This window comes from Canis lupus, chromosome 22, assembly GCF_003254725.2.
Source record: "Canis lupus dingo isolate Sandy chromosome 22, ASM325472v2, whole genome shotgun sequence".
Taxonomy (NCBI): Eukaryota; Metazoa; Chordata; class Mammalia; order Carnivora; family Canidae; genus Canis; species Canis lupus.
The window spans coordinates 17,556,877-17,582,482 of record NC_064264.1 but is presented as its reverse complement, the minus strand read 5'-3'; the positions used below and the strand labels follow the sequence as shown (position 1 = coordinate 17,582,482).

The 25,606-nt window shown below is 35.2% G+C and overlaps 1 long non-coding RNA gene across 1 annotated transcript in view; it reads right to left on the bottom strand.

The window, feature by feature from the left end:
• Positions 1-24,747, bottom strand: part of LOC112678739 (uncharacterized) — a 77,799-nt gene extending 53,052 nt beyond the window's left edge. Inside the window, exons 1-2 of the long non-coding RNA XR_003147788.3 lie at positions 24,676-24,747; positions 17,150-17,190 (exon numbers count right to left, since the gene is read on the bottom strand). This is a non-coding gene — a long non-coding RNA (uncharacterized LOC112678739). The remainder of the gene's footprint in view (positions 1-17,149; positions 17,191-24,675) is intronic.
• Positions 24,748-25,606: the final 859 nt, after the last annotated feature.

Sequence of the window (25,606 nt, the reverse complement as noted above, 5' to 3'; positions counted from 1 at the left end):
CTCCATGCTTCCAGAGCCAAGTCTGAAGACCTAAATCTTGGCTAAACTAAATTAAAATAGCTATGGGCTCATCTCTAGACTTCTTTAGTCAAGGTCCAGTCTTGCCTACCCAGGTACTCATCCAGAGATTTGGCAGAGCCTTCCCAGGAGCCTGGTGGGAGCTACAACCATCTGCACACCTGGTAATAAGCCTACTATCTGAAGACCCAACTATAAACCCCAAGAGGACTCTTGTCCCATCACCACCTGACTCAATGTACGGAGGGAGTCTTATCTATCCAGAAACCAGACAGGATCCACCCTTGCCCACAATCCTGGTAACAAGTCCACCAATCACAAACCCCACTGTCACCTAATAACAGCTTTGGAGTAGCTTCAACCCAGTATTTCTGTGATTCCAGAGATTATTGCAACAGCCCAGGGAACTGACAGAAGGTCTTACTTTCTTTAATACAAGACTATAAAAACTGGAAGAAGTGTTTGCTCCTTCAAATGCATAGACACAAATGCAAAGCTATGAAGATTACAAAGAAGCAGACAAATATGACACCACTAAAGAACACTAAAAAGCTCTAGCAACTGTCCCCAATGAAATAAAGATCTATGATTTATCTGACAAAGAATTCAAAAAATCATGTTAAGGGAACTCAATAAAATGCAAGGAAACACAAATAGATAACTAAATGAAATACATGAATAACATGAGAAAAATAATACATGAATAACATAAGAAGTTTCAAAAAGAAATAGAAACCATAAAAAGATCAAATGGAAGTCTTGGAGGAGAATAATATGACATGCTGCCCACAAGGCATTTTAGCTTTAAGGACACACATAAAATGAAAGTTAAGGAATGTAAAATGATATTCCATGTAAATAGTAACCAAGAAAGAGCAAGAGTGACCATACTTACATCAGATAATATTGATTTTTCAGTCAAAATCAGTCACAAGAAACAGAGTAGCTCACTGTATAGTGACAAAGCAGTCATTTCATCAAGACAATATGTGATAATTATAACTATACATGCACCCAGTATTGTAGCAACTATTTATTTAAAGCAAATATCATCAACTAAAGACGGGTGTATAAAGCAATACAATAATAGTAGAGGACTTCAATATCCCACTTGAAACATTGGTTGGATCATTCAGATAGAAAAACACTGGCCTTGAATTATATGTTAGTTCAAGTGGACTTAACAACATATATTCAGCAGACTCCAACCGACAGCAGCATAATATACATTCTCTTCAAGTCAACACAGAACATTCCCCAGTATAGATCGCATGTTGAACCACAAAGCACACCTTAACAGATTTAAGAAAACTGAAATGATAAGGTATATTTTCCCACCACAATAGCATGAAATTAGAAATGAGTAACAGGAGGAAAATTAAAAAAAAATTCACAAATTTGGATATGAAACAACATACTCCTGAACAGTTAGAGGGTCAAAAAGGAAATCAAAAGGAAAATTGGAAAGTATCACAAAACAAACAAAAATGAAAACACAACACACTAAAACTTATGGGATAGAGCAAAGGCAGTTCAAAGAGGAAAGATAATAGCAATAGCTGCTCACTTTAAGAAAAAATAAAAACTCAAATAAATACACAAGGAATTAGAAAAAGAAGATGAAACTAAGCCCAAAGTGAGAAAAAGGAAGAAAATAATAAAAATTAAGGCAGGAAAAATGAGGAGACTAGAAAGATAATAGAAAAAAGTCAATAAAACTAAGATTCAAATTTTTTAAAGATAAAAAGCAACAAACTTTTTAGCTAGACTAACCAAGAAAATAACAGAAATAATTTTAAAACTAAATTATAAATGAAAGAGGAGACATTACATCTGAGACTACAGAAACACAAAAGACTATAAGAGGCTACTCTAAACAATTATATGCCAAAAAACTGAAAAACTTAGAAGTAATGGATAAATTCCTTGAAATATACAACCTACTGAGTCTGAATCATGAAGTAACAGAAAACTTGAAGAGACCAATAATGACAAAGGAGATTGAATCAGTAATCAAAAACCTCCTAATAAAAAAAAAAAACAAAAAAAACCTCCTAATAAATAGAAGACCAGCACCAGATAGTTTCACTGGTGAATTTTACAAAAAATTTAAGGAAAAATTAATGCCAATCCTTCCCAAACTATTCTAAAATAAGGAACACTTGAAAATAGCATTACGTTTATACAAAAGCCAGATAAGGACACTAAACAACAACAACATCATCCCAAAACAGAAATCTATAGGTAAGTATCTTTGATGAGTGGAAATGTGAAAATCCTCCACAAAATACTAGCAACTATAATCAATAGCATATTAAAAAGATTATTTACCATGATCAAGTGGGATTTATCCCTGGGATGCAAGGATGGTTCAGTATAAACAAATCAAGAAATATACATCACATGAACAGAATGAAGAACAAAAATCACACGATCATCTCAGTACATATAGAAAAAGCATTTGACAAAATTCAACACCTTTTCATGATAAAAGCTCTCAACAAATTGTATGTAGAAATAATATGCCTCAATGTAATAAAAGGCATGTATGACAAATCCACAATAAATGTCATATTCCAATGGTAAAAATCTTAAAAGCTTATCCTCTAAATCAAGAACAAGACAATGACGCTGTCTCACCACTCTATTCAACATAGTTCTGAAAGTCTGAAGGGAATAAGAAAATACATACATACATACATACGTACATACATACATACATAAATGGATTCCAAATAGAAAAGGAAGAAGTAAAATTGTCTGTTTGCAGAAGACTGATCTTATATATAGAAAACTCTAAAGACTTCACACACACACACACACACACACACACACACACCTATTAAAACTTAATGAATGAATTTAGTAAAGTTGCAGGACACAAAAGTAACATACAGAAATCAGTAGCATTTGCATATACTAAGAGTGAAATGTCTGAAAAAATAAATAAAAATCCCATTTATGACAGCATCAAAAACAACAAAATACTTATGAGTAAATTTAACCAGGGAGGTAAAAGATCATTATACTGAAAACTGTAAGACATTACTGAATTAAATTGAAGAAAACACAAATAAATGGAAAGATATCCCTTATTCATGGATCACAACAATTAATACTATTAAAATGTTCATACTACCCAAAGCCATCTATAAATTCACTGTAATCTCTATCAAACTTCCAATGACATTTTTCGTAGAAATAGAAAAATAGTCCTAAAATTGCTATGGAACTACAAAAGACCCCCAAATAGCTAAAATGATCTTGAGAAGAACAAAACTGGAGGTATAACACTTCCTGATTTCAATGTATACCTCAAACCTACAGTGATCAAAACAGTAGAATATCGACAGAGGCAGATACATAGAGCAATGGAAGAGAATTGAGAGCCCAGAAATAAACTCATTCATATACAATTAATATTTGGCAAGGGAGCCAGGAATAGTCAATGAGAAAACTAGATATTCATATGTAAAATAATGAAATTGGACCCCTATATTACATCATTTACAAAAATTAACTCAAATCGTATTAAAGACTTAAATATAAGATCTGAAACTACAAACCTACTGGAAGAAAATACAGGAAAAAAAAAACTCCTTAATATTGGTCTTGGCATCATTTTTTGGAGGAGTATAACAACAAAAGTTCAAGCAACAAAAGGAAAAATAAATGAGTCTATATCCAACTATAAAGCCTCTGCACAGCAAAAGACAGTCAAGAAAATGAGGAGTTAACTTACATAATAGGAGAAAATATTTGCAAATCAAATATCTGATAAGGGATTATGATCCCAAATATACAAGGAATTTACCCAATTCAATAGCAATATACAAATAATCCAAGTAAAAAATGGGCAGAGGACCCAAACAGGCATTTTTCTAAAGAACATATACAAGTTGCCAATAGATACATGAAAGATACTCACTAATCATCAGGGAAATGAAATAAAAATCACTGTGAGAAATTGCCTTACACCTGTTAAAATTGGCTATTATCAAAAAGATGAGATAATAAATATTGGCAAGAATATAGAAAAAAAGGGAACCATTCTGTACTGTTAGTGAGAATTTAAATTGGTACAGTAAGTCACTATGAAAGACAGTACAAGGATTCCTGGGTGACTTAAAAATAGAACTACTATTTGATCCAGCAATCTTCTCTGTATGTATGCAAAGGAAATGAAAATAGGATATAAAAAGATATCCTCACTCCAGTGTTTATTGCAGCATTAATAACAATAGCCAAGACATGGAAACAACCTAATTGGCTGTCAGTGGATGAATGGATAAAGAGATGTGGTATATACATATATATAAAATAAAATATTCTTCAGCCATAAAAAACAGAAGGAATTCTGCCATTTGTGATAACTTAGACCTTGAAGGTATTATGCTAAGTGAAATCAGACAGAGAAAGACAAATAGTACATGATCTCATTTACATGTGAAATCCAAAAACAGCTAAACTCATAGAAACAGAGTTGAGTGTGAGTTACAGGGGCTGGTGGAGCATGATTAGGGGTGAAATTGGGAGATGCTGACCAAAGGATACAGTTATAAGATGAATCAGTTCTGGGGATCTAATACTCAACATGGTGACCTTAACTACCAAAACTGTATTGTACACTTGAACGTTGCTAAGAGAGTATATTTTGAATGTTTTCTCAACACACAAAAAAATTAATTATGTGAGGTGATAGATATGTTAACTTATTGTGGTTATCATTTCATAATATGTGAGTGTATTACATCATCACATTGTACACCTTAAACTTCTATAATACATATGTCAATTATCTTAATAAAGCAGGAAAAAATGCAAAAACAAAACAAAACTTCTTGGTCTCAGAAGTACTACCATATTCGCTCATTTACATATAATATATAGCTACTTTGATGTTACCAAACCAGAGCTGAGCAGTTGTAACAGATATCACATGTTTCAACAGTTTAAAATAGTTACTATCTTACCCTTTACAGAAAAATTGAGCCAACCCTTGGTTAAGTAACTCTAGATTAGTTTTAATGTAATTTTCATGAGATTTGATTAATTACCACAATTGTCAATTTTTAAAATTGTGTAACAGCTGGTCACACAAAAAATAACATGTAATACTATAAATCATAATCTCTTTTGACATTTTATAATATTTTATTGGTTATTTTCTATGAAATTTATATAGGGGAGGTCATCCATCATTCAATGATTATTTACTGGAGGCCTACTATGTAACACAATTTCTAGGACTTGTGTAACAAGAACAAAACAGAGATTGTCTGTGAATCCATGGAACTTATAAAGAAAGGATTTTCTCAATATTTTAATGAGAATAAGTTGTACACCGTGTTATTCTATAATTTACCTTACCATATCTTTGTTCCAAATTTTGTTTGTTTACAATTTCTGTTATTTTAAAGAGTATTAAGTTTGGATGCTTTGAACAGAAATATTTTTCAACACTTACCCTTATTTCTATAAGAAAGCATTACTAGAACTAGAATTATAAATTTAAAGGATTCAGGGATTTCACAAATGATACTTTTGGCAAATGAACTATCATAAAAATTTTAGGCGATTACATTTCTATAATAGTGGATAAATAAGAACTCAATGCTTATCTAGGCCAAGTCATCTCAATATAAAAATAATTAGAGCATTGTTTTAAAAATCATGATCCTAAGGGATCATGATTAAATTTGTTAAGACAAAAATTTGTTTAGAATATCTGAAACCACCTTCTGCAATAGGACTTGGATATATATATATATGATAGATATAAAAATATAAAGGCAGAAAGAACTATGTATTATATAATTGAGACAAAAAGATAGTCTGAGCATATTAGTTTCTATATGAAGACTGAGAATCGTTTGCTCAAAAGCTCACTGGTGCCAAATTGAAATGTTTATAGATCCACATATGTTACCAATAGCCCAAACAAGGAGATTTTAGCCATGTAAAGCCTACCTGCTTTGCAAAAACCACGAAACATCAACCTCCATCTGCTAGCTATTTCCAGTTTCTGGGGCCATACAGGCCTCCCTCAAGCCACTGATGTCCTTGAGAGTTCTCTGACCCAGAAACTCCCTGCTGTGCTGCTGAGCTATATCACCTACACACTTAAGCTCCCTCTTGGATCCCCAGCAACCTCTGGACAGATTCCTGCAGTGAGGGGCTTCTCCTGCATACAAACCTGTCCTATCATCTCCCAATAATTGAGTACACTATGGCCACCTGCTGGTTATATTTTTTCCCTTGATCAGCCACCAAATCTATCAAATCCCTTATTGTGTGTATGTGTGTATGTGTATAAAATTATATGCAATAATCCTATAAAATTCTACTTGAATATATTTGAATATAAATAAAACCTTTATATATATATATAGCATTTTGAAGACCCATATATTTATAATTTCTTTACAAATATATAGAAATTGTACAGTTCAAGTCAGACATGTCTCCACTAAGAAACCATTGATAAGTCTTAGTTTCTGTTCTTTTCTTGTATATAGTCTCCATTTAGTTTCTGATGGTTTCCTTTTAACATAGGATATGTAAACGAATAATGATTCATTTTCCAGAATTATTTTTACAAATCTATGGTCGGAGAATTTGTCATTGCTCATGTCCTTGCTCAAGGCATCATTCCGGTAACATCGATTTCTAAAGGAGGATTTCTTTTTTGCCATTATCCTTGGGAAAAATATGTACTGAACAATTTATTAGAGAATAGAAATGACCCTGGAGTGCTGTAGCTTTTCATTCATTTCTCTATCTGAACACTGGCATTCATGTTTGGTTTTCTGGCTATATTCCACTTGCCATTATCAATGTTCTCTGGTAGGCAGATTATTTTTTGTGTATGATGGTAAATAGGAGAACATTTTATTCTGCTTCCTCTGACAGAATAAAGAACTTCCTTATAAAGATCCAGAAAAAAAATAGGCCCTGCATTGAAGTTAGGACATTTCCTCACAGCGAAATTATTCCCAGCAATATTTTTCCATCTCTATGCAGAAGATTGAGTACATTTTAAAATGTATACAAGTAAATAATTGCAACATACACTATAAAAATATGTTGGCCATTTTTTAAAAATAATAAATTACACAAAATGTATTTTTGACTGTTTTCCAAATACTTTATTAACTCTCCTATATTTAAAGATTTCTAGGAATATATGTGACGAACAAAGTATAATCCTACTTCAGATAATTATCCAGAAATCCTGTATCAGTGCTTGGCTATTAAGCAAAGAATAACATAACTCACTGCTTGAATTACTACATACCTTATTAGGAATTAATACTTTGTTAGGAAAATCAGTAAAAGACAGTTAACTGTCTAACCACATTAAAAAAAATTAACGAGCATGCACTCTGGATCTGTGGCTGCTAGGTTAACAGGGGTAAATAAGGCAGATGATATTTCTTTCTCTCTTTGCCTTTGCAAAACAAAAATCAAACAGAACAACCAGGTCATTTCAATTAGTGTAAATGGACAAAGAGCTTCTGAGAACAGTGGAGGAACAGAGGCCTCACTTAAGAGGATATTCCATCACAGATATAAGTGATAAAAAGTGTAGAGTTGTGCGACTTCAGGGAAACAGCATTCTAGGCAAACAAACTCCTCCTACAGTGACTTAAAGAAGATAGAAGTTTGTTATTCTTGTAAAAAAAAAACTTCTAGATTTGTGGTTCAGGCCTTCCTGGGTGGTTCTGTCATCCTCCAGCTCCCAAGATTGCTCCAGCCTTCACCGTTTCATGGCAAGTATAAAGAATAAGAGCACAGGACAGCAATCTTTATGAGGATGACATGAAAGTGATATATATTACCTCTGTTCACATTACATTGGCCTGAATTTGGTCACAATTCAATAAAGAGATGGAGAATATAGTCTGCAGCTGCCAAGCCCGTTACAGCCACAATTCAGGTGGTTATGTTACAGAAAGGAGGAAGGGAAGGATGGACACCGAGATTCTGTTATCAGTCTTTGCACAGGCTCCAAGTTGAATATGAACTTGCATTTTTATGGAATATGAAAAAGGCCAGAGATGCTGAAACACAGTTAGCCTGGAAGGAAGGGAGATGAGGTTGGTGAGGCAAATTGTATAGATAATTTAGACCATGTAAACTGTGATAAGAAATGTGAATTTTATTCAAAGGTGATGGAGAATTGAAAGGTCGGCATGAGAGTGAAAGATACCATTTATCATTTAAAAAATATCAAATTATCTCAGTTATATCAAAGAGATTCTCAGTGGAATGAATGAATAGATGAAGCACAATTAGAATCTTTAGCCAGACTTCCAGAATAAAGATGATGATGATTATTGTAAGAATCGATACAATTAGGTCACATTTCACAGATAGGGCTTACAATACTTCCTGATATATTTTATGTAGAGAATGAAGGAAAGAAGAAGAGTCATGATAACATCATTGATTTGGGTGTGAGAGACTGGAGACATAGTGATACCATTTACTGAGATGGAGAATATTGTCAATTAAACAGTTTTATTGAAGCACAACAGTGTTGAGGAGGCCATATGTTATGTTTTGAGTATGCTGAGTTTAATATGTCTATTAGACATCTAAGTAGGATTGTCAATAAACAGTTGGATATAGGGGTGTGGATGCAGAGAGGATGTTAGGATGCACAGGAACTGAAAAGTATACATAAAGAGAGAGAGAGAGGGATCGAAGAAAAAAAGAGAGTTGAGGATGGAATCCAGGGATATGTCAAAATTGGCAATTAGTCAAGTAAGGAAGAATCATGAGGAGAGAAAAAGAGGGATCAGACTGCCAGTCAGAAGGAAGGAATGCCAGAAAATGTTGATGCTGTGAAAAATGAAAAAGTTCTGAGTATTAAAATCACTGGTAGTATCAAAACCACTGCTTATAATCTCTGAAAAATCACAGAAAATTGGGAAGTTATCAGAAGCCAAGTGTTTTAGGTCAGGTTCCCTGGAACAGACACTGAGATATGTATGTAGGGTTGTTTGTCTGTCTGGTAATGTTCTCTTGGGAATAATATCTATGAGAGAATGGACAGAGAGACCAGTTGGACTCTGTGAGGCATCAGAGGCCTCACACAATCCCACAGAAAAATCTGGAACTAGAAGGATCTTCAGAGTTGCCTCAGTTGAGACATTGGACCATCCTTTCCTGCCCTCACCCAACATTAATGGGATATTTGGCAAGGCTGCTCCCAGGCATACACTTGGGCAAGGCCAGTTCCTTCAGACTAGAGAAATTCCCTGGGGAAGAGACTCAGCTGTAGAGCTGTCAGAAGTCAGTACATCCAGTAGATGGTAGAATGAGTTTCTTTGTTCTAAAGGGGAAGTGGGAAGTGGTTTTAGACTAAAAAATGAACCAACCACTCAAGATTTCCCTCAAGTAAGAAACTGTTTCTCCTGCTGCTGGCAGTGCTTTTAGAAAACAGCTTCAGCTTTCAGACTTTATAGGGAATAAGTCAGCTTCAAGAAGTTGTGTTGCCATAACTCATACCGTCCCGGGTACACTTGCATGCAATAATTGGATAAGGTTAGTCTGCGACAGTAGTCTTTCTAGTGGAAGATGGAAAATCTCTGATGGGCTATTTTAGCTTCAGCTGTGATGTGCAGTGAGCAAAGCCTGCATGGACTGCAGCCCAACTTTACCTCTTCCTCTGCCCAATCTGGTTTCTTTCTCCTTTCTTCCGTGTGTGTTAGTCCTGAGGTCTCACATTAAAAAACATCCTTTACTTTAATTTCTGTATCAGTTTCCCAGAAAAGCTACCAGGTGGTGCCAGGAGTTGTCCAAGAACACAGGCAATAAGATGGTGCTTTGGAATGGAATCACCCAATCTTTGACTAGCAACAAGACCCCATCACTGGTGTTGATGACATGGACAAACACTAAGAGAAGGTAGCAATAAAACTTTAAATATGATAAATTGGAACATTTTGGTATACTGGTGGAAGGCAATGTACAAGTTGGTACAATGTATAAGGTATTTGGAAATTATGAATTAGAGAGTTTCCCTCCTGTGGTGGACAGACTCGTAGAGTGCCATCATTTATTTTTGCATCCTATTATTCATGCTTTTGTGTTATCTCCTCCCCCTGAGTGTAAGTAGGACCTGTCACTTGCTTCTAATCAGTATAGAACATGGCAAAGGTGATAATATATACATGACAACATGTACATAACAAAATGACTATGTTACATAAGATTATAGCTCCCATCTGGCTGGTGCTTTCTCTCTCTCTCTCTCTCTCTCTCTCTCTCTCTCTCTTTTTGCCATGAAGAAGGAAGTGGTATACTGAAGCACTTCATATGGCAGAGCCTGCTGATGATCTCTAGGACCTGAGGGCACCTTCTAGCCATGAGACAGTACAAATATCTGAAACGAAGCTCTCAGTACTACATCTATAAGGACATGAAAGCTGCTAACAACCATGCAAACAGGAAAATAGCTCCTACCCTAATCAAACCTTCAGATGAGACTGCAGCCCAGCCTATATTTGACTGCAACCTCAGAATATTTTAAGTGGAAGATTCAGCTGCCATACCTGAGTTCCTGACTCACACAAACTGTAATAGAATGCATAGTTGCCATTTTAAACTACATTCTAACCTTGCAGTAATATTGTCATACAGTAAGGGAAAAAATAAACACAGACAATGGATGTAGAAGGCTACTGCTAAACTAGATTCACACACTAGGGAAAGATAATGCAAATCTGAGAGAGATTAACTGGCAATTGAGTGCCTGCTGTGAAAGCCAAATTGTCTCACTGACAGCACACAAGGAGCCTGTCTTCAGGAGTAAGGCAGAGAAAACTGAGGGTCAGAGCAAATAGTTATTCATCGAAAGCTGAGCTCCAAAAAGTTTAAATCCTAATCAAAACAGATATACTGCACCAAAGTCAGAGCTTTGGTTCGGAAAGAACAGGACTCTGACATATGGATGGAGATATCTAAGTTCACATCCCCAAATTCTTGAATTCTGAATCTGCCAAATAAGGCTATCACTCCCTGACAAAAACAAGCATTCCTTTTTCACTTGAAAGTGAGGTAAATGAGAGGATAATCCACACTTGCTTCTATGATGGTTCCATGAAACATAGAGAAAACATGAGTCCCCGCACTAAGGAAGGGCAAAGTGCTGGAAATTCTGTGGTAGTAGGCATTTATGGGATTAAAGGTCACACAAAAGGGAACATATTGGAATGTATATAATAATTAAAATACTAAAGCTCCATAGATAATTATGGTCGAAGAAAGGTCCAGAGTGACATCATGCTCAAAAGCCATAAACAATGTCTGACAAGAGAAGCACCAGTACCAGTAAGAAGTTCAGGTTTATTCGTGTGCCAAAACTTGGCACCATCTCCAAGTGAGAAGGTTAAGGTAAATACTGGCATTACCTCAGTGTGCTGCTTTTTCTTTAGAATCTGGTCACTCAAATCCTGTGTGGCTTTTTAGGCTGCAATGACTCTAAAATTCTGTTTGTTGTTTCATGATTCTATCCAACAGCTGTATGTTTCTCAGTGGGGAGATTAGCCTTATAGAATGCCACTGTACAGTCGATAAAAGGGGGTCTTGACCGATGAATCTCATTTCTATTCTTTCATTTTACAATGGAAATAACAATGTACGTATTTAACGAAGTACGAGTTTACTTCTCAAACTCTAACACCAGTCATTCTCTTTCAACTCATGTGTTCTTATTTTCTATTAATTATTTTATGCAATAAATTGCAAGCACTTATTTTTTGTTTTAGGCAGTTAATGTTTCTTCAGCTTCTCTGACCTTCCTTTCTGCATTTTTTCCATTCTTCCTGAAATGAATATTTTTCTGTCATTGCAAGTTTACTCTCAATATGTGCTTATTTGAAAACATCATTAATCAGTGTTATTCTTCAAAAACAAAAAATAGTTTCACTGCGTATACAGTTTTATATTGACTTTTTCCCCACCATTTTGAACATATTATTTCAAAGTCTTCTGGGTTCTATTTTCTTTTGAGAAGTCCTTTGCCAGTCTAATTATTATCCCATGTGCGGTCATCTACATTGTTTTCTTTGATGCTCTGGTGTCCTCCTCTTTCTCTTTGTTTATCTGCAACTTTGTCCAAGGTTTCAGATGCATTTCTCCCCCAACTCGTATCTCTTTCCTGTATTGTATTTTCTAATTAAGATGATTTGTGTTGTTCATCAATCTTGCAGTATTTTTATGTATGTCACTTCTACATTTCCCCTTGCCTACCCATTATCCTCTTCCTCATTCTTTCATTCTGGTTCTGCAACTAGAACTTCATTTTTGGATATTTCAGCAGTTTTCATGTTTCCCATCTCTTTTTAATCTGCTTATTTTTACTTAACTTTGAATTTTAGTTTGCTTAATCTCTCTTCATGTGTGTTTAGTATATTTATTTTGTATACAGTTTTTACTCTTTATCTTTTCCTATTTGGAGCATTATTTAGTTTTTGACTTGAGATTTTCGGTTTTATTTATTAAATATATTCAAATAATATACCTGTTAGTGTTTGATATATTTTTTTGCTCCTTTTGTTCTTTTAATTGTGCTCCTTTTGTTCCTTTAATTTTGGTCCCTTAATTTCTTTTGTTCTTTTAATTTGTTCCTTTAATTATGCTTTTTTGTTACAGCTGGTAATTCCAATACATGAAGCCTTTGTGAAACTCCTCTTCAGTCTTTTTTTTTTCTGCTGAATTTTGCTCATAAAAGCTGATTCCCTTTTGTGTTTTATAAATTTTGTTTTGGAACTCATGTTCCACAGAACTTTGTATAGGGACACTATGAGATATTCATTATTTTTTGTTTACTTCAAAGATGTACGGGTTTGAGACTCCAAGTATCATCACATCACTGTCTTCCATCAGTGATAAGTTTTTCACTTTTCATTGTTTCCGGTCTGATTTTTCATAGCTGAATGTGGTAAATTTGTTCAGCCAGGAGGTCCCAATCAGTCCAGCCTCCATGAAATTCCCAGGCCCCCAGTAATCATTTGAGATTGTTCTAAGGCTCCCTCTACATTTTGAGGGGTCTTCCTTTGTGGTGTCTTTCATCTAATCTCCCACTATTTGCTTTATTCACAGCCTTTAACTCTTATCTTTTATATCGGGTATTTATAGGCCATATGTTAGGGTACAAAGATCTAGTAAGACCCATCTTGAGAAGTAGGAGTTCCTTAGCTCTCTCATACATTTTCAGATTTTCTCTTTCTCCTTGTTTTGGGGCCCCAGACATATTCCACATTTTTTCATTTGAAAGATACACATTACTAGATGTAAGATATGCTCTTACATTTTTATAATTCAGAATTTTAAAATACACTTTACTAGAATTTTTTTCTATAAATTTAGCCTTTCATGCTAATGAAAATTTAATTCCTCACCCTAATGCCATTGTTTCTCAGGAGCACTACATTTAGCATTCCTTGTAGGGTCTTCCCAGGTCACAAATAACCTTCTCAGGTCTTTCTTAGCATGTGTCCTTTCCTGGGCATGCACATGGCATTTTAAATTCTGTAGTATAAGAGGCATCTTTAAATATCCTAATTTCCCAAAGAAACTACTTCCCCAGATAGATTTTTCTCTCAGGCTTTAGGTAAACTTCTGTATGTATATCTTAAATGTATTCTTTTGCTTCAGAGAGCTCTAAGATTTTGTTTACCTATCATATTTTCAGGCAGCACCCCAATTCTTCTCTGTGAAGAACTAGTTCTGAGTTAGGCATATCAGAGATGAGCACCTTGTATCAATCCTTTGGGTAGCCCCCAGAAAGTTTAGAATAGAAGAACACAAAAATTTGCAAATAATATCTGTCCTTAATCCCTCTAAAACCAGGTTCCAGGGTTCCACACTGGGAATGTGGAGTGTGATCTTCAAGACCACTGGGAGCCAGGGACAGAGGGGGGAAAGGATAAACAAAAATACCAAAAAACTTCCCTACCATTTTCAGATTGCTTTTTATTGATTCGGTGTCCACTTCATTGCTGTAAGCCTGTGACTGTTTCTGTGATTCTGACAAAGTTGGTTCTGACAGTTTCTGTCTGTTTTTCAATGTTATTTTTCAGTGTTACTGTGGAAAAGCAAGAATCTGGAGCTTCTTGCTGCACCATTTTATAGACCTAGACCATTTGTGTTCAAATGCAGTGAACACAAATTGTTTATTATTTGCCAACATCAATTAAAAATATCAGGGTCAACAGGTTTTTTTCTACCTGCTATAGCAATTTTCTCACCACAGTTTTAGGCTCCACTAAATGATTGTTCACTATTTTTCTAATAGTTTTTGTGCTGCTTTTCTAGCATCTGCCAATAATAGCTCAGCCCCAAAGCCAATTCCACATATTTTAGGTTTTTCTTATGGTAGCATCCTAATTATGACACCTATTTTTTTGTCAGTATTTGCTGCACAACAAAAATAAAAAAAATCTCAAAATGTAGTGGCTTTAAAGAAACAGCATTTACTTAATCCCAATGTTGTAGTATGGCAGTTTGTGTTGGACCCAAGTGAATAGTTCGTTCACCTGTTTGCTCAGCTGGGCCCCCTCATGCTTTGGCAGTCAGCTGATTGGCAGGTTTGTGATGGACTCAACAGGGAGAGACTACATCAGCCCTTCATAATTTCTTTGCATTTCACAGGCTTCCTTGCTTGATCACATGGTTGCTGTGTTCCAGGAGAACAAGAATAGAAGCTGTAAGGCCACTTTCACTCTGGGCTTATAACTCAAGCACTGGCACTTCTATTTCATTCTATTAATGACAAGGCTGGATTTGAGGAATGGATACATTGACTACCCTTGAGTGGAGATGCATAACAGGTAGCCTATTGGAAATCTACCAAATCTGTGTGGACTTCCTTCTCTTTTCTTAATTTCTCTTCTTTAGGTCGCTATCATTACTTCATTTTTAGAGTTATTATTTTCTCAGTTGGTAATTAGCGTTGTACCTTCTTCACTCTAGTTCTAGTCTTGTTTTTTCTAGGAATTTTTAAAATCATCCTGAGTATAGAATTAGCATTTATGGCAATTATGATAGAAAATATACACTAATGCAAGAAATACATTTTCATATCCTCAATATTTCATAAATTTTAACTAATCTAATGGGGCTATTAATAGATTCTAACTAAATTTAAAAATCTATACACCATTAAAATGTTGAAAACCATAATTGCATTGGTAATACTATTTTCTGCCAAAGCTTCTGTCACTCCATTATTTTGAATAATGATCTCATCATTGTTTTCTACTCTTTTCTCTTTACTTCTCTCTCTCTCTCTCTCTCTCTCTCTCTCTATATATATATATATATATATATATATTAGCAAATTACCTTATTGTGTAACTGTGGGGTTGTTTGGTTAAGTAATTGTCACTAAGATTATTTATGAAATAGTATGTGTGTATACAGTAGGTTGCTTTCATAAATAATGGACTGAAGTAATTGAATGTGATAACTAATTGTATCAACAGTTTTTGACGCTTTGGCAACAGCATAAAATTACTATTTACAATATTTTATACTGAAGATAATTTTTTTGAACAATGCCATTTTCTGCAAACACCAGCTATACGGATACAGAAAATATTCTCAAATGCCAGTGTATACACCATGCTTTGTTGTTCCCCACAGGGGTTTGAATAGAGCTTTTAGAACAAAAAATGTTGAAACTGTATCATTAACTACCTTTTCTTTTCTCTTTATCCACCGCAGTAGTGTTAGAACATACCATTATACTTTTCATCATTTGTAATGCAAGTTTAAAAAAAAAATAAGGTCTGATTCCTATACCATCAAATCCTACCAAAGAAGTAAATGTTAAAATATTTTATTTGGTTGACTTGTTTGTATGAATTCACATATTTTGATGACTTTAAATATTATAAGAATCTAAAGAGCAAAATTCTAATCAAAATAAATTGCCAATTCTTTCTTTTAATTTATAAACTCATTTTTCATAGAATAAGTTCACCTAATTTAGTTAACATACAGTGGAAATCCATATACAAGAATTAAATTTGTCTTTAGGTTAAGAAACATATAACATATATATGAGTTGTTAGAATTTAGTTTTTTTTTAATGACAAATATAAAACCTAATATAAAATAAAGCCCTATAGTTACTGAAATTTTTCATTAAATAATTAAATTGAAAGTATTGACAAGTTATATAGAAAATCGAAGTAACACAAGCCACAAAATTTCAACTACCTAAAGTTAATTGTTAAAATTGTTTCTTCTGGTATATTGTTGGTGATTATGATAAACATGATGTAAACAGGTACACAAATCTTTTATCAGTTACATAACATTCATCCAATTAATATTCTATATTTTAGATAGCATGTAATTACTAATTGCATAATATTTTATAACAATTTTATTTTATTTTTTAATTTTTATTTATTTATGATAGTCACAGAGAGAGAGAGAGAGAGAGAGAGGCAGAGACACATAGGCAGAGCGAGAAGCAGGCTCCATGCACCAGGAGCCCAACATGGGATTCGATCCCGGGTCTCCAGGATCGCGCCCTGGGCCAAAGGCAGGCGCTAAACCGCTGCACCACCCAGGGATCCCCAATTTATAACAATTTTAAAGGGTAACATTATATCTAAGCTCAAATCAGCCCTATCTTTTCTGTTGCACGTGGCTTTCTCCATTTGTCGCAAATGATTACATTAAATTAAGCATCTGTGTCAGTCAGAGAAAGACAAATACCATATGATTTTACTCATAAAAGGAATTTAAGAAATGAAACAGGGAAAAAAAGAGACAAATAAAAAAACAGGCTCTTAGTTATAATCTGAGAAGAGAGGGTTACCAGAGGGGAAATGGGTAGGGGAGATGAGTGAACAAGGTGAAGGGGAATAAGAATAGATTTACCTGAGGAGCACAGAGCAATGTATAGAATTGTTGAAATCACTATATTGTACATCTGACACTAAGTTAACACTGTATGTTATACTGGAATAAAATAAATAAATAAAATAGGTTTCTGTGGATTTATGATGAAAATTTACTTCTAAATATTTTCCAGGATAAAATCATAAAATAAAATGATTATGATTTATCTATATAAAATATAATTACTATTTTTTATGCTTACCTTCTGAAGTAATATTGTTTTCTGAGGAGAACAGTCAAAATCTGAGGGAAAAAAAGAAGTGTGGGAGGCAAATAAATTATAATTTATCAGTGTTGTCAACTCTGTCCTAAAAAGAGGGCACCCAGACCAACTAATGACTTGTGAGTTATATCTGACAGACGGTTCATTGCCCTATGATAACTTTATTATGCTTCCACTAAAATCATTGAAGCCAACTTTGTTTTGATACCACAGTCACTTCACTGTAACACTTTTATTGCATGGCAATTAATATTTAATATTAAAATTATCCAATAATCTTGTGTAATCTATATTCACAAGGTCAGATAATTGTTGACCATCAGAGTCAAAGGTAGAAATATAACTGGAAATCACAAAGCACTCGGTATGGTCATTTCTACTAGAGTATCATTGCTTTTAACCCCTCTCAGATGAAAAAAAAGATATATGTATGCATATTAACCATTTATATTCACATATTGTTAAGTATTTCTATATGAACCATCTATATCTATATTAGGCATGATTTAATATTGATGCCTCAAATCTAATCCCTTTAAATAAACATAATAATATGTACTTAAATATGCTCTTGGGACACAATTCAATTTTTATTCAGTGTTTTGTGTTCTTTTTTTAAAAAAAATTATTTAAATTTAATTTGCCAACATATAGTATAACGCCCAGTGATCAATTCATTGTGTGCCCTCCTTAATGTGTTTTGTGTTCTAAAACACTTTTCAAACTGCCTACGGCAAAGACTGGCTATGGCCTATCGGAATGTATTCTTCTTTCCATCTCCCTCTTGCACTCCCAGCTAAAAGACTACATCTTTGCATCCTAATCTTGACTGCTAAGTATAGTAGTAAGTATAGTAAGGTGACTTCTAGCTAGTCGGGAAGGAAAATTTTGGGGTGGGGCTTTTAGGAGACTTCTGAAAATGAAAACAGTCCTCTAGCACATCTTTCCTTTACCTTTAACCCTTTCCTCCAGTTGCCTGGGATTCAGACAAGATAACTGGATCACTAACACCCCTATGGGATCAGAGGAATAAAGGATCAAGTAATCCTAAAGCTAGAAACCTATGATAGAGAGTAAAACAAAAGGAGAAGCCTGGCGTTTTGATAACTCAGAGCTGCCACACTGACCCTGTTCTGCCTACATCCAGACTCCTTTTATGTGAACAAAGAATAAACTGCTATCATTTGGCCTTTATGTTTGGTTCAGCCAAGCCAGATGGTAATTGATACAGTTTTGAAAGTCTTTTGAATACAGTTTTCTTTCTTTCTTTCTTTCTTTCTTTCTTTCTTTCTTTCTTTCTTTCTTTCTTTCTTTCTTTCTTTCTTTCTTTCTTTCTTTCTTTCTTTCTTTCTTTCTTTCTTTCTTTCTTTCTTTCTTTCTTTCTTCTTCTTTCTCTTTCTAAGAGAGAGTGCAAGGGAGAGAGGGAGGGACAGAGGGAGAGGAGAAGAGAGAGAATCTTAAGCAAGCTCTACACCCAGTACAGAGCTTGATGAGGGGCTCAATCTCACTGCCCTGAGATCATGACCTGAGCCAAAATCAAGAGTTGGATGCTTGGGTTCCCTGGGTGGCTCAGCAGTTTAGTGCCTGCCTTTGGCCCGGGGCATGATCCTGGAGTCCCAGGATCAAGTCCCACATCAGGCTCCCTGCATGGAGCCTGCTTCTCCCTCTGCCTATATCTCTGCCTCTCTCTCTCTGTGTGTATCTCATGAATAAATAAATAAAATCTAAAAAAAAAAAAAGAGTTGGACACTTAACTGAGTCATCCAGGTGCCCCTAGGTACAGTTTCTTAAACTAATTTTCATGATTGCTTATTTTGTCCCTCCTTGCATCCCCAAATAAAAGACTTCTTGGGGAAGGTCTTTAGAGTGGTTACTAAAGAGAAAGAGTAGTAAAGGGATGTGGGACTTGTAGGGAAAAGAGAACAGAAGCCAGGAGAGGTAAGGTGAGGAGAGGAAAAAGGAGGGTTGGGAGAGGATGGAGGGGGAAAGAGAGGAGAAGAGGAAGGGAAGGAGGAAGGGCGGTAGAAAAGAAGGAAGGAAGGGAGGGAAGGAAGGGAGGAAGGAAGGAAGGAAGGAAGGAAGGACGGAAGGAAGGAAGGAAGGAAGGAAGGAAGGAAGAAAGGAAGAAGAAGAAGAAAAAAGAAGAAAGAAAGAAAGAAAGAAGAAGAAAGAAAGAAAGAAAGAAAGAAAAGAAGAAAGAAAGAAAGAAAGAAAGAAAGAAAGAAAGAAAGAAGAAAAGAAAGAAAGAAAGGAAGAAAGAAAGAAAGAAAGAAAGGAAGAAAGGAAGAAAGGGAACATGGAATTTAGAGTGATCTCTGGGAAACAGAGATAGTATCATATTATCAAGGAGGTGAGTAAATAAGAGTATATCTTGGAGACAAATGTAAAAAATGTTTACATAGCTTGGGCATTGTTGGAAAAGTCTTTTTCCTCTCTAAGAGTCTAGTTGCATGAGTGTTAGATCTTTTGTTACATTTTCACAGGTTCCTGAAGCTATGTTATATTTTTTTTTCAGCTTATTTTCCCTATTGTTTAGATTGGGTAATTTTTATTGTTCTATATTACCATTCACAGATTATTTCCTCTGTGCAGCTCTTGAACTCATTGATTTGTTTTTATATCAATAATTGCAATTTTCAGTTCTAAAATTTCCCTTTATATTTTCTTTATATCCTCTTTTTCTTTGCAGAAACTATTTTTCTATTGTTCTAAGTATATTTTAACTCTTCATTAATTGCAGTCACTTTAATTTTTGCCAAATAAATTTAACTCCTCTGTCACATCTGTACTGATCTTTTTCATTGTTTTCCAGGATTATTGAGATATACTTGACACGTAATATTTAAGGTGTACAATGTGATGATTTAATACAAGTATATTTTGTAAGACGATTACCACAATGAGGTTAGTTAACTCATCCATCACCTCACATAGGTAATGTTTTTTTTTTTTTTTTTTTTTGGTGGTGAGAGCTTTTCAGATTTACACTCTGCAATTTTTAAGAATACAATATTTTAACTACACTCACAATGTTGTACATTGGATCCCCAGAAATAATCTAAAATAGAATAGAAAGTTTGTATTCCTTGACTACCTTCACCCATTTCCCTCACCTCCGTATCCCTGACAACCACCAATAAATCCCTGTTTCAATGAGTTCAGGTTTTAAGATTCCACATGTAAGGAGCATCGAATAAAATACTTGTCTTTATGACATACTTCACTTAGCCTAATGCTCTCTAGTTTCATCCATGTTGCCACAAGTGTCAGGGTCTCCTTTTTTTATGGCTGAATTATATCCCACTGTGTGTTTGCATTTAGAAGGGTGTATATGTATGTATGTGTATACACACACACACACATGCACATTCCATATTTTCTTTATCCATCCATCCATGATGGATACTTAGGTTATTTTCATAGCTTAGCTATTCTAAATAACGCTGCATCACAGGAGTGCAGATATCTCTTTAAAAAGAGTGATTTCATTTTGGATATATACCTAGAAGTAGGATTGCTGGAACATATCATAGTTCTATTTTTAATTTTTTGAAGAACCTCCACATTGTTCTCCACAGTGACTGCACAAGTTTACATTCCCACCAACAGTGCACAAGGGTTTCCTTTTCTCCACATTCTTACCACCACTTGTTATTTATTAGCTTTTTGATAATAGCCACTGTAGAAAGGTGTGAGGTGATATCTCATTGTGGTTCTAGTTTATATCTCCCTGAGGATTAGAGATGTTGAGAACATTGTCATGTACCTGTTGGCAACCTGTATATGTCTTTGGAAAAATGTCCATCCAGGTCCTCTGACCATTTTAAAAATTGGAACATTTGTTTAGTGCTATTAAGTTGTATGAGTTCCTTCTATATTTTAGATGATAATCCCTTATCAGATAGATGATTTGCAAATATTTTCTACCATTATATGGGTTGTTTTTCATTTCATTGATTCTCTTTGATATGGTTCTAGTTGTTTATTTTTGCTTCTGTTGTTTGTGCTTTAGACGTCATATCTAAAAAGATCATTGTTGTGACAACATCAAGGAGATTTTCCCTTATGTTTGATTTAGTTTTATGGTTTCAAGTCTTACCTTTAAACTTCGATTTGCTTTGAGATAATTTTTGTGAGTGGTTAAAGATAGGTGTCGTTTTATTCTTTCACATATGATGATGCAGTTTTGCAAAGCCATTTATGAAAAAGATTACCTCTCCCTCATTTAATATTCATGGCTCCCTTGTCAGATATTAGCTGCCCATCTATATGTGGGTTTGTTTCTCAATTCTCAGTTCAGTTTCGTTAATCTTTGTGTCAGTTTATATGTTAGTACTGTTTTGATCACTCTAGCTTTGTAGTATAGTTTGAAATCAGAAAATGTAGTATCTCCAGCTTTTTTTTCCCTGTTTGTGTTGAGCTTGTTGTTTTGCTCATATGTGTTTTCTTCCTAAGTTCGTTTAGTTGTCCATGTGATTTTGTAATTCACTGAACTGCTTTAAGAGGATTAATCTGAATTCTCTGGCTGACAGTTCATGGATCTCTAATTCTTTTGACTCCAGTGTTAGAGTTTTGTAAGTTTCCTTTGGTGGTGTCATGTTTTAACCCAATTGTCCGTAATCCATGTATACTTGTGTTGCTATCTGTGCATCGAGTTATGTAGTCTTCTCTTCCAGACTTTATATAAGTTCACTTTGGCAGGAAAAGACTTTCACTGGTCAGCTCATCTTGGGGTACTGGACAGGTCAGCCAGTAGTGTCTGTGGGCAGGTGAGATTTGCTATTGGTATGGTATCTCTCGTTGGGAAGGCTGATACTTGTGCTCTAAAGTTGGGAGGTGCCACAGGCTGGGCTCCACAGCTGGGAGAGGCTTCTGGCTGTGTTCTCTAGTCAAGTGGAGCCAGTACCTGGGCTTTGAAATAACAGTTTTTAAAAATAAAGATTGTATTTATTTATTCATGAGAGACACAGAGAGAGAAGCAGAGACACAGGCAGAGGGAGTAGCCGGCTTCTTGCAGAGAGTCTGATGTGGGACTTGATCCCAGGACCCTGGGCCAAAGGTGACACTCAACCACTGAGTCACCGAGGTGTCCCATGAAATAACTTCTGGTCATAAAGAGTCACAGGCTGTATTTCCCTACAGCATGGTACCAATGGTTGGAATCTACTACTGGGCAGGCCTGTGGGGCGTGGTCTGCAATTGCTTCCAATTAGGTGGAGTCTCAGGGTGTGATTCCCAACTAGATTGTGCTGCTAGCTAGACTTTGTGTTCAGGTAGGGGCATAGATCAGGCTTTACAGCAGGGCAGAGTCTTAGACCTTGCTCTGAAAACAAGTGTGGTCTCAGGCTATGTCCTGAAATTGTGAATTTGGGCTTTGCAAGTGAATCAGCCATAGCTGAGCTATGCTGTTGGGCATGGTTGTTGGCAGGGCTCTATGATTAGACATGGTCCCCTGCTTTACCCCCCACTGTGTGTGGCTGGAGACTGTGCTTCACATTTGGACTAACTGGCTGCCCAGTCTTCCGGATCAGGTGAGGCCATAGGCTATGCTCCACGATTGGATTGGGTCCCTGGCTGGAGACATCACAGGCTCTTCAGCAACTAGACAGGGCTGTAGGCTCAGGACTGCCTCTGGGTGGGTTTATTGGATGGGCTCCATCAGTTGCTCAGGGTCACTCTTCAGGCTCGTGTTTTATGTGGGGCCAGAGGTTATATTCAACTGTTGGGCAAGGCTGTTTCCTTGGCTCCTTGCCTGAGTGGGTCATAGAATATGCCCTGATGCTGTTGGGCATATGTGGTCACATGTCCCAATAGGTGAGACTAAACACTAGGCTCCGCAGTTGGGCAGGACTGTGAACTGCTCCCCTGCCCAAGCAGGCCATGATGTCTTCTATGGCTGCTGGGCTTCTGTCCCCTCACTCTAACTTTACTTAATTACAAATTCACACAAAAATCAATATAGGACATGGATTACTTTAACTAGGCAGAAAGAGTATTGTCCACATTTCTTAAATCCCTGGACTACTGTTTCCTTGAATCCATCATGTCTCATGATCATGTTGATTTAGATTATTTCCATGGCTTGCCAATTCAGGGGTCATGGAGGAACCGATGTTTTGTTTTTCCAAAGCACCAAATCCAAGACTTTGCTATATATTATGTTAGGCAATGACCTGCATTATTTAAACAAACAAACAAAAACACAAAATATTTTCAAGAAACAAAGTCATTTGCCTCAGACACAGTGAAAAACAAGATAAAACAAAACACCTATTAAAAAAATTCAAAACACTGAGCCATGAGCCAAAGCATTAACCATTTTAAATTTCTTGCCACTGTTTCCTTTAGACCATGGTATCTGTGAATGAAACTTGAAGTCCTCTGATTCCATCTCCACCTACTTGGTCTTACTTGGTCTCTGGTCTCTGCATTCTTAATGACTTCCACTCCTAGCAAGACTCATGGATGTGAATTCTATGGCACACTGCTTGCTTATAAGATAGAGCTGCTATCGGACACTAATTGGAAACTTTATAACTATTCAACATAAAGATTCACTCCCTAGACAATCAAAAATTTAGAAGGCAAAAAAGAAAAAAAGAAAAAAAAAGAAAATTTAGAAGGCAAAGAGATATTTATGGTTTGCTAGAATTTTGCCAAGTTACTCTCACTCTGAGACAACTGGCTACCTTATTTAAGATCAAGTTTTTTTGTTTTTGTTTTTTTTCAGATTAACAGGGTACATTTTGCTAATTTGCCTAGTAATAAGCATGCGACATAACATTGATCAAATATCTAGTTTACATGGGAGCGTTTTAAAAATAATATGCTTTGTTGCACACATATTTTACCCAAACATATACTTCTATTTCTAAAAAAAAAAAAGAGGCTGCCGAGTACGATTTACATTAGCATCCCACATACCTCATAGTCTCCATAGGTCTAGAATGTGCTATTAAAACGTGTCTTCAAGTTTAGCAAAGCATATCTTTAAAAATGTCAAACATTTGCTAAACTTAACGGGAAGTGATTTAGTAGACCTTTGGGTATTGCCTGCTTTTGGATAAAAGTTGTGTTGAAAGAAGCCAATAATAGATAGTAATATCTGAAAATGCTTTATACCTGTAAAGTTGAAAATGAGTTTAAACAGCTTTATTTTTTCTCACCATAACCTCTAGGATTCAGGGGAATTGCAAGTTCTTTTGGTTGAATTCTGCCAATTGACATAATTTATGAACAGAAGGGAGACTAGGTGCAAGTTAATACTTCAAAAAGATAGCTCAAAATGCATAACTTTCCTAAGGCAATAGGGTAGGGCAAACTGATCTTCAAATGACTCTTACTCAAAAATTCTCTCCTTTGCACTCTTGCAGGGTAGAACCATTTATTAACTTGGACGTATATCAACAAAGAAACATTATAGCTTATCTCTTAGTGGTGTAGAAACTTTTGCAAACGGGTCTCCAAATAGGGCAATACAAATACAGAGAAAAAGTTTTACCCACCTGGCACTTTCTCCAAATGTTGACTGGCTTGATTAATTTCAGGAATATCTTGAAAAGATCTTTCCTAGTTAAGAAATCAAAAAGAACCTCAATGTGTAACCATTTGTTTGGGGAACATTTTTTTCTCATGTTGGTGTTTCATGTGAGCTTAGCAATATAAACTTTAGATACATTATTTTGAGATAAGAAGTGAACATATAGAATGTTTATTTTCTGTACCCTAAACAATAAAGAATTTATGATACACAAATAATCATATATGATAGAAAAGTGATTTGTTAAATTTTGTTATTGGATCTCCCTATATTCTGTATATGAAAATGTGCAGATGGGAAATAAGACAATGCCTCAAGGAAAGAAGTGATGATGTTACTAAAAGCTCCAATATCATATATATGCTTTGTTGAAGAAAGAAAGGTAGAAAAAGAAAGAAATATTTCCATTCTGACTTTATTTTCTGTTATTAGACTCATATTGGTCTTCTGTAAAGTGAAAGAGAAGAATACTAGAAACAATGGACTACTTGTGCACTATTTAGTTCTTTGTGCGTGACCAAATTGATTATGCCACAACATTATAGTTGAATTCTAGTCCACTTAAAGGACAAAACCAATATGGTGGCTGTGATGTGTACCTGAACATTTATAAATTAGGTCCTTTTGAGCTCATATGTCTTTATCCCTGGTCAGTTTATATAATTCCAAATTTTGAATAGAAAAATATAATCATGTAAGTACACTAGAATTTTAAGTCCTGAATTTATATTCAATATTACAGAAAATATAGACATTGCACATAAATTTATGAATACTATAACGAATAGGAGTATAATGAAGTTGTTAGGTGTCAGAAAAATACTTAGACTCAATTCTACATCCAGTGGTAGCTCTATGATTCTGGGGGCATTGCTTTCTTAACACTTTACAGATAA